Source organism: Papaver somniferum, chromosome 11 (genome assembly GCF_003573695.1).
Source record: "Papaver somniferum cultivar HN1 chromosome 11, ASM357369v1, whole genome shotgun sequence".
Taxonomy (NCBI): domain Eukaryota; kingdom Viridiplantae; phylum Streptophyta; class Magnoliopsida; order Ranunculales; family Papaveraceae; genus Papaver; species Papaver somniferum.
In genome coordinates, this window is record NC_039368.1 from 101,109,956 (window position 1) to 101,120,807 (window position 10,852).

General features: G+C 39.4%; 1 non-coding gene across 1 annotated transcript; it reads left to right on the top strand.

Annotated features, from left to right (window-relative positions):
• Nucleotides 1-1,840: 1,840 nt before the first annotated feature.
• TRNAM-CAU lies at nucleotides 1,841-1,913 on the top strand. The gene has a single exon. It is a non-coding gene; the product is annotated as a tRNA-Met (tRNA).
• The last annotated feature ends 8,939 nt before the right edge of the window (nucleotides 1,914-10,852 follow it).

Below are 10,852 nucleotides of genomic sequence, written 5' to 3' on the forward strand. Positions count from 1 at the left end.
GCGACTCTAAAGGGAGCTGACCCCATAAGATATGATCAAAACCAACTATAATAAGTATCGAGTTCGATAAGGATCTCATGTAAATCAGAAAGTAGATTGAAAGTGAGTGAGCTGGATGTCCTATGGATGTGAGAGCAAAGCAAGATTAGCCGAAGAGGATGCATTGAATAAAGTTAGGTAGGAGACCTGGTTTTATCCATTAGTTGAAGAAACTGGTTGTCCTTAGTCGGTAGCATCCTCAGAATGAAATTACCTTAGAGCTATGTCCGTCTCAACCGATACTTATTGGTGCGGAATTTCTTATTTAGTTGGAAGCTTTGGCGACGACCTTGCTATCGATCGTAGGCTTACTTATTTTTTATGCCATTTTATTTGACTCCAGTCTAGGGCTTTCGTTACTTTGCTTGAAACATGATCTAATATCGGTGGCTTGTACACCACGCTTCTTGGAATCTGTATTTTCTTTGTCCTCTGTTGTACTGAATCTCTCGTGGCTGTCGATATTTGCTTCTGTCTGCGGCACTAAAGGCGACTTCATTCATACCCCAGCCCATTTTTGACTCTGGGGCAAATGTATTTTGGCATCCCTGACTTCGGGCGAGACGCCATTTTATCCCTGTCATTTCCTGCTGGTCGTTGCCCGTAGGGCGCTGGGTTCCACCACATGTTCCGAAGGTTAATAAAGTCGCTCGCTCATTCTCCTGTGTCTATCTCAAAAGGCTGAAGTAACAAAAACCGAGGATGAATAAGTATCATGCTGCTATTGCGACGTGCGATGGTTGTAGTCTAATACCATAGAAACGGCTATACATTCTATCGTCAATACTTTTTCACTTGCGTTCTCGTGCTCTTTCTTTGAGTTCGTTTCTTGTTCCTATAATATTGCTCTTTCATGGATAAAAATGGTATCTTCTTTTTCTGGGAACACTACGAACATAATTCCTTTCTCCTAACGATCTCCTTGTTTCTCATATTGTATGCTAGGGATTTGCTTCCTTACGCCGTAATAAAAGAAGTTGAGCCGACCTGCCATTATTGCTGAAGCTTACCCCATGTTGAGATATTCAAGTATGCATCCTATGGATAGAATTCTTTCCTTTTCTATCGTTCGGTTCCTCACTTGCTTCGACAGTGAGACGAGTAGCAGCAGTTCCAGGCTTTAGATAACATTGGGTAAAAAAAAGTTGATTCACAGTAGAGAAGTTCTAAGGATTTCTCGAGGGGCACAAGTAAAAAAAGCATCTAAGAGATAGATGGACACCCATAATTGGTGCGGGGTTGTTACACCGCTTACACATCCTCGGTTGGTCAAGGGGGACAACGCATAGTCAAGTTCTTCCGTTTCGGAGTTCTTCGAAATAAGCTTTATTCTCAAAGGAGATTCAAAGATCCTGCATATCCGCTTGGTGCGTGAGATTGACGCATTCAGTTTTCTCGATGTCAATCGAGAAGGAATATGCATTTCAGTTTCAATCTCGATCATTGAATTGAAGTCTTTCTTTTATCATATGTAAGTATGGTCTGTATAATAATAAAGAAACTTATACAAAGCGGAATAGGTGCTCTGACAGCAGTTTACTTAAATTGTATGTGATCTTAGAAGATGTTCTTTAGTTGATGCGTTTCCAAGAAGATGGGAGATCTTGGTCTATTAAAAGTTCAGAAATGGATCATAGTCATTGTTTAAAGAAATGAGATTCTTCAGTCGACCGACAACGCGGCTGCTTCATTTCGTCTAGTGAGAACGCTTTCACTTTATTAGCGCTCTGTGGCTCTCATAGGTATATTTTCTTTGACTTGGCTCACAAGGTTATTGACTCACTTACTTGTTATAGTAAGGACCTACTTGACTCAGCGGTTAGAGTATTGCTTTCATACGGCAAGAGTCATTGGTTCAAATCCAATAGTAGGTAAGGTCGCTAATTACTTGCTTTGGAAGAGAAAGAAAAGAAAGAATCTTTCCCATGTTTTTCTTGGTTGGAAAAATCCAACCGGTTATTTCTTATAAGTCTTTCTTAAAAGAGCAAGAAGCGGAAGAGAAAATACAAAGTCTGAATGGTACACATCCCACTTGAGCAATTTTCCATTATTCCGCTCATTCCTATGAAGATAGGTAACTTGTACTTCTCATTCACAAATCCATCTTTGTCTATGTTGATCACTCTCAGTTTGGTCCTACTTCTAGTTCATTTTGTAACCAAAAATGGAGGACGCAACTTAGTGCCAAATGCCTGGCAATCCTTGGTCGAGCAAATCTATGACTTCGTACTGAACTTGATAAACGAGCAGATTGGAGGTCTGTCTGGCAATGTGAAACAAACGTTTTAACCTCGCATCTTGGTCACTTTTATTTTTTCGTTATTTCGTAATCTACAGGGTATGATACCTTATAGCTTCACAGTGACAAGTCATTTCCTCGTCACTTTAGGTCTCTCGTTTTCGATCTTCATCCGGATCAAAATCGTGGGATTTCAGAGGAACGGGCTTCATTTCTTAAGCTTCTTGCTTCCTACAGGAGTCCCTGTCGCATTAGCCCCCTTCTTAGTACTCCTTGAGCTAATCTCTTATTGTTTTCGAGCATTAAGCTTGGGAATCCAGTTATTTGCTAATATGATGGACGGTCATAGCCTTGTTAAGATATTAAGTGGCTTTGCTTGGACAATGCTATGTATGAACGATGTCTTGTTCTTCATAGGTGATCTAGGCCCATTATTCATAGTTCTCCCATTGACAGGTCTGGAATTAGGAGTAGATATTTCACAAGCTTATGTTTCTACGATCTTGATCTGTATCTACTTGAATGATGCTATATATCTACATCAAGTATATAATTTCATATATCGGCCAAGCACATTAATCTGTCTCTTTCCAAGTCAGTAAACTCTCAACCTTTTGTTGGTCAACAACCAACAGAAAAACAATGCGCAGTCAGTTGCAGGCATGCGAGAAAAAGAGAGTTTTATTCTTCACAACACCTACATCTGTCTGTCTAAGGGGAATCATTCAATCTCTATCCATGATGACACCGATGGAAACTCTTTTTCTTTCCATAATCCTATTTCTTTTGGGAACATGGGGCATCCTCCTGAATAGGCAGAATGTTGTTATAATGTTTCTTCAGTTACTTCAATTTTTATCTCATGCTATTTCTTGTGGTTTAGAATAGCAACCTATAAAATGGAAGGAATCGTGCACTTACTGTTCGATCTCTTTTTCTTTCTTCTCCTTTGTCTCATTGTTGTATTGTGGTGTCGAGGGAAAGGGGAAAAAAACCTAGAAAGAGCATGGCTTCCGGCTTCTGGAAATGGATTCTGAAGAGAATCAAATAATATCTCAATCTATAATGAAAAGAGAAATTTCCTCTATTTGATGTCGATTTATCCAGACTTCCATTACTTCAATTTACTGTATTTAATGTCGATTCACCCAGACTTTCATTCTTCGTAGAGGTCACTTTAGCTTGTCGGTTGGGAGTTGTATGAGCGGTAATGTCCAAGTACGGCTCTGTGAGAAGGGCGGTGGACAGAAATGGCCTTGTTGTACCTCACTCACGGGTCCGCGGACATCGCTATCAGTCCTATGTCCTACTACATGTGTCGCGACAACTTTTTTAAAGTCCGAACGATTGTTGACCACCAGATTCGCTGGTCTGATATATTCACCCCAGCCCACTAGCACAAAACCTCAGCGCAGAATTTTTTATGGGTAAAAACTTTTCTACGATTTTTGGTAAATTTGGGTGTGTGTGGATGAGAAAAGAATCTAAACCCTAAACAAATGCACTGCACGGGAGTGCTTTCTGATTCGAGAGATCAATCTATACAATTATGGCCTAAACCAAGAAATGGTCGTTCCATACTTGCTTCGGTCACAAAGTGAAGGAGATGGGGTTGATCTTAGGGAGGGAAGCGATTGTGAAGGTAATCATCTCTGGGTGTTTGAATATGTTGTATCAACACTTGATTTCTATCTGTCTTGGAAATAGGGAGGAGAACCTATTTATACAAGTTATTGAGCACAACCCTCGTATCTCGTTGGAAGTGGAGGAAGTGGAGTGATGGAATAGTGGGGTCGTGTTAGTGTCACATGATCAGTCTTTGCCAACTTCTCCCATCATCGCTAACCGTCCATGCCTCCTAACACGTTCTTGTGATGATGCATTGCACGCTGCACGCTGTAAACCTCCATACCAATACCCCAGTAAGTATCCCTCAGTTTGTGACATGCTTGATGTCTCGAATGAGCGGATCGTAGGACCCACTGGAAGTAGCATATGATGCTAAGTTAAATAACTAAGTTATTCAAGAAATCGATATTTATAAAATATCGTGTGTATTCTATGCATGTAATGCATCGAATATGATCAATATGTATGAAGCGTCGCTATTTTAAGGCTTAACCGAATAAGTCACGGATTAAGCGTCTTAAAACATCATCACGTCCAGCCATCTTCGAGTGATCGTTTGGAGGCCGCATGGGAGAGCCATCTCATGGACGATCACTCGATGTGGAAGAGTGACGGACGGTGATCACAGGGATGCTTCATTGGTCGTCTAGCTCTTAACCTAGGCTGTCCGACCAAGCTAGCAAAGTTGGACGGACGAGATGGTTTATGACCCTTATTTACGACCGTTGATGGATTTTTTTTGGGTTTTAGGAGGCGTTCAAGCATCACTCCTATGCTTGACCGAATCCGAGCTTGGGCGTAAGTTTTGGTGGGGCCGACCAGGCATGCCTGTAGACGGCCTGCCGGTGTATACGCCCATACCTCTTTGTCTCATGAAGGTGCGATCGAGGCCACTCAATTTGACCGGCAAAGGTGAGTGGTCGTGATCGATTTACGGCAGAAATCCATTGCCGCAAAGGATTTGGAAGCCGCCCAGCATGCCACTTTCGGGCGCGCGTTTCGAGGTCGTCGAGTCCTAGTCTGCCTAGGCCGACCATCTCCACGCAAAGGTGGGCCCACGGTGATCATGTTGACATGATTGGGACCTTTTAAGTCTATATCTACACCCTCCATTTAAGCTTGCGAAGACGGATGGTCGTGATCGAACTGTGACAGTTACGCAGCGCCGCAAACCCTAATTAGGGTTTTAAAACAGCCACGCACACGCGACTTCCACCAAACGGTTTGGCAAGTCATGCTCCCTTTTTGGAGGGACCGATTGTGTGGGGCCCACGTTGGGCCGACGGTGAACGTGTGTGCATTTCTCTAATGGTCTTAGGCGCAATCTAAGCCATCCAAACATGCAGGTGAAATTGGATGGTTGTGATCAGTTTAAGACATTAGTGGAATTTTCGTGACGCTTGCAAAGCATCACACCAGCCATGTTTCGGGCATGCGATCGTGGCTATATGACCACGTCGTGAGCAAACCGATCAGGTAGGGATAGAGTGGGCCCTCCAATGTGCGTGTTAGCACCTCCTCCATATTTCATGGCGATCTAAGTCGTCCAATAATGATAGTGAAGTTGGACGGTCACGATTGTTTTGAGACTGTTTTAAGCAGTCTTGCTCGTTCGAACTTCTTCCAAAAGCACCACAGCCACCCTATTAAGGCTGGCGTTTTCAGCATGCCGGGAAGTAAAACGTGATGTTCGACCGTCCAGGGCATAAATAGGCCTGCTGGTGGTCATCAAGGTGGTAGCCTGCTCCTGCTGAGGATCGTCTAGGCTGGTTAAATCATGCGGTCAACCTGCGTGGCCGTGATCATTTCTGAGACTGATACGGTCATTCCATATTAAATATTCTCAATCGGGCTAATATAAGCACACCGAGATATGTTGCCTATACGGGTTTTTCTTGCATGCCTCATTATTGATACTTGGATATTCATGTTACTCTATTAAGAGAAACACTCAGTCATCATGCCGCACTAACAGTGAGAGTTCCCTGGAACAGCACATGAAAGACTAGGCAAACCATGCATTAATTAATAATGCTAAAAATTCACAGAATATTCGGGATTGTTGCTACATGCAGCGTTCTAGGTGAATTTTGTGTATTTAATTCACAGAATATTGGGTTTCTTGCCACATGCTCCATTCTAGGTGAATCAATAAAGCGAAGAAGTACTCATCACTTATCAAACGGCTTTATCTTTCGCAGGATGTCAGCGTATTAAATTTGGATTTATAATTTTAGTCCTGAACAAAAATCCACCATCAACAGGAATATAATCCTAAAGTACTCCAAAGACTCAAGTATAGTCAGTCAAGAGGGTGGTAAGACCTTGGCAGAGTTCCCCAACAACATAGAGCTTGGGAAGCTCGGACCCGGTCACGACCCGCCACTAAACTACTAGTGTCGATGTTGTAGTTTTTTCTATTAGTTGCAGACTTTTTCGTAGAGTAGGCATTGTCTGCTATCAATTCCATGAAAATTCCTTTTCATGTAAGGACAGGTTGGTTCGAGGACCCCTTGGTCAAAGTAAAGTAGATTCTGATTCCGGGACGGAGCCGTATAACGTGAGAGTGTCACTTACGGTTCCTTTGAGAAGGGTGTGATACCACCACGTATCAGGCCCGACGAGCGGTCCACGGAGCTGCATCCCTACTCACCTGGTCTATGCACATCGCTCTCCCCAAGAGGTTGGCCGCCTATCCTAGATCTTCCCATTTCAAATAAGATCTCGGGCTCTATCTGGTTTAATATCAAGGTGATTCTCTTTTCGTTCCTATATATATGGGTTTGTGCAGCATTTCCACGATATCGATATGATTAATTAATGGGACCTGGTCGGAAAGTGTTCTTGCATCTATCATTAGCTCGGGTAGTCTCCGTTTCTGGTTTTTCAGTCACCTTTCAATGGCTGCCTTAGCCAGTCAGTGTCATAAGAAGCAGGATGGGATACTCCCCGAAAATGCCCCGTTCGTAGGTATTTTTTCTTCGTTGTTGGGGATACTAGGTCAAATCGAGACTCTATTGGATGAGAATCTGTTGTATAAGGAAGACCTTGGTCAAATAGGTCAGTAGTTGGTGATCTTGGAGAATATAATACAACGTCATCTCGGTCAATAGGTGCAAGTGGAAAAGTGGGATCTGGTCTTCTTGGTCATCTTGATTGGGAGAAGTGGACATAATCTGGTTCATCAGGTATGTCATTTCCAAGTCATTATGGTGAAACCTTCATTAGTAGATCCCTTTCTGGAGACCCAGTTTATGATACATTTGATGTAGGTCAGATGTATCTGCTGGTTAGAGTGAAGAAAACACTCCTTCAGTAGGGTCAGGTGGTAAGTGCTCAGTATGTGCAGGATTCGTAGATAAGTTTATCGCAGATGCAAGTACTCTTGGTCAAATAAAAAGCGAATTTGGGCTAGAGATGGGTAAGAAGGCTAGCTTGGGCTCGATTCCATCATAAAAAGTAGGCAGTGGGAGTTAAGGTTAGCAAAGATCTTACGTGCTATCGTTGTGTGAATATATTTAAGCTTTGGAGAAAGTTGTGGCGAAGGGCGAGATATGTCTATTGAGTCAGGTCGGTCTGGTCCATCTGGTCGTCTTGGTATTTCTAACTTAGTTGGTGACCTTGGATCTCTTGGTGGGTCAGTTCTAGGAATTGGTTCTAAGCTAAGGTTTAGAAATTCCGTTACTCATATTGGTGGTACTGGGCCGAGTGATCGGGAAGAATCTGGTCCATCAGGTAGGTCAGCTGGATAAACCGGTATTGAGGATTTAGCTTCAATACTAGGTACATTCGTTAGTCGAGAAAATGAGGTTTTTTTTGGTTAATCCAAATTGTATTAAAAGAAAACTTTAGTTACAAAAGTAAATACAAGATAAATTTATAAGAAAAGAGGCCACCCAAAAAACTTGCAAACTATTAAAATCTAAAGTAGGAAACATCAGGTATTTCTACAGCATTAATGAAAGTCGGCTTCCCATCATAAGCTATTCCTTTTTCAGCATTCAAAGAGATTTTTGATGGGAAAAAACATAAACTTTAAAGGAATATACATCAATTCTTTCGACTTCTTGTGTAGACGTGGAGACAAAGTGGGGCTAGGTTTCAAAGAGGCTAATAAGGTTAACCAAGCTATGATTAGCTGAATAGCATGGAGGTCAGTTATTCTAAGAGGATACTTCTCAGAGGATCAAATTATTTGCTGGAAATGTTTCCAAGACACATTACCAACAAGACAGAAGCTGGGATCAGTAACGGAAGTCAATGCAAAATGTGTGTTCTGACAACAGGCTGTGGAATCCATATTTCACTTATTTTTTAAATGTGCATATGCAACAACGGTATGGAACTTACCTCTAATGCCTTCAGATGAAGTATTTTCTAACTCAACTTCCGTGAATCACTCTTTATTAGATATGTATATAATGAATAACTCTAGCATCCACTAAGTGCTGGTTTATTTGGAAAGAAAGATGCCTTCGAATCTTTGAAAACAAAACCAGAACTCCAGAGCAATTAGCACTAGGTATCACAAGACACTATAATTATTAGCACCCAGGAAATCTGAACTCAGTAATAGAAAATTGTATTAGAAGATTACAGCTTGACAAGTATTGTAAATTTCCAAATGCAAATACATATAAAATAAATTGTGATGTTTCCTGGATATCTGCTAAGACTGATGCAGGTTTCGGTTTCATCATGTGTAACTGGACAAGTACATTCCAAGAAGCGGGAATGGGAAGTTGTAGGACCTCCTCAGCTGAAGAAGCAAAAGTTGTAGCTTTGTTACAAACAACAACATGTGCCACCGCAAACAATCTGCATAATCTGGTCATTGAAGGAGACAATCAAGCAACTATCAAGTATTTACAATACAAAAAATCATCAATCAGTTGACAATGTGTAGCAATTTTAGAGGAAGCTAAGAAGATGAGAAAACAACTAGTATGTTTTCGGGGTTTCTAGTTTGTGGATAGAAGAGCAAAAAATGCAACAAATCTTTTGATGAAGAAAGGAAGAAATGAAGTTAACATGGTTTCTAAGTTTCATGATGCACCTATGTTTTTAATTCCAACAATAGCTTTTGACATTTTCAAAGCTTATGATATATGTATTATTAATTTCAACTTTGTACCAGTTTCAGACGATTTTAATCATATAGATTCAACTATTGGAAAGAAAACTCAACCTGAGTTAGTTCTAGTAGAAACTGAATCTGCAGATTTATTGTCTCTGCGGTAATATATGTTCCTTACTTTCAAAAAAACAGGAAAAAAAACAGAAAAAAATGATTTGATATTTTTCATATGATCCATTGATGAGATAAAAACTCTATTACATTAATCATTCGTTCATCATCAGTTGTGCTCCGCAAACTACACTTGATTTCCAAAACAAAACAAAAAAAATCAATAAATTGGTCAATAACTCTACATTCACTTCAGGAGAAATCTCGAAGTAATCAATGACTGAAACAAACCATGCACCCCACTTTTGCATGCACCAATCCCACTGTTATGCATGCGGATAGTGACCATCAGATTATTTCTCGGGAGCTTTTTCGGTGAAAAACACAGTTTGTCTAGCACCAATCTAAATTGGTGCTCTCCTCACATTTGCGGATACCTCCACAAATTAAGGGGTTGTTTGGCAACCATTATTGTAATTGGTTTTGAGATCATTATCAATTATCCGGCTCGTAATCCATTATATGAGTGTTTGTTAAAATTTATAATAATTGGATATTTGAATTATAATTGAAAAAACTCATTATAATGTTGTTTTTAAAAATTAACATAACTAACAATTTTTTAATAACATCTATTTGGGTTTTTTCTTCTTATTTTCTCTAAACTATCAATAGAGAGACAAAAGAAATAGTAGGGGATTAAAAAAAATCATAGGTCCTCATTCTTTCCTCTCCTTTTTCAAAGCGCTTTTCTAAGATAATCAATTATCTAAAAATGGTGTTTGTGAAAATTTATCATAGAAATGATTCTATCAAAATCATTTTTCTAAGTTATGATTATATATAATCATAAATTCTACCAAACAAAGCCCAAACAAAAATATAATATTATGAAGTAATTTGAAGAACTCCTTATCCAAATAATCTTAATAATGGCTAAATTACCCTTATTCTAGCGTTATGAACTAGTTAGTATTGATTAGAATAGTTGTAAGCTCGACTAATTAGTTAATGGGAAAATATCGTTTGGTCCTTTTTTAGGTGGTCCCATGTATGTTTAGTCCTTTGGGAAAACGCCTTTAATGTTTGGTCCATAATTATTTAAAAATATTAAATGGATAAAAGTACCTTCCATGTTAATTTCTACTTTTTTTTTGTAGCAGTTCATTCTTTAAAATGAACTCCTGTTAATTTCTACTTATTTTTTAAAAGATCACCTAAGAAAAACAGAGTTCATTCCAGAAATGAACTCCATATAAAAAGCTAAAAAAATAGAGTTCATTCTAGAAATGTACTCCATATAAAAAACTATAAAAAGCTAAAAAAAAACAGAGTTCATTCCAGAAATGAACTCCACATAAAAAACTATAAAAAGTCAAAAAAACAGAGTTCATTCCAAAATGAACTCCATATAAAAAGCTAAAAAAAAACAGAGTTCATTCCAGAAATGAACTCCATGTAGAAAGCTTAAAAAAACAGAGTTCATTCCAGAAATGAACTCCATATAAAAAGCTAAAAAAAACAGAGTTCATTACAGAAATGAACTCCATATAAAAAGCTAAAAAAACAACCTGATAAAAACTCTTATGTCGTCTTCAACAGCAGCAGCAAACATCATAGTCTTCAAAACAGCACCAACAATATCGTATTCATCATGTTCATCATCTTCATCATCATCAACAACAACATCAAACAATAAAGATGAAAAAAGAGACACAAAAACTACATCTTCTTGAAAAGCTAAGTCATCATCATCG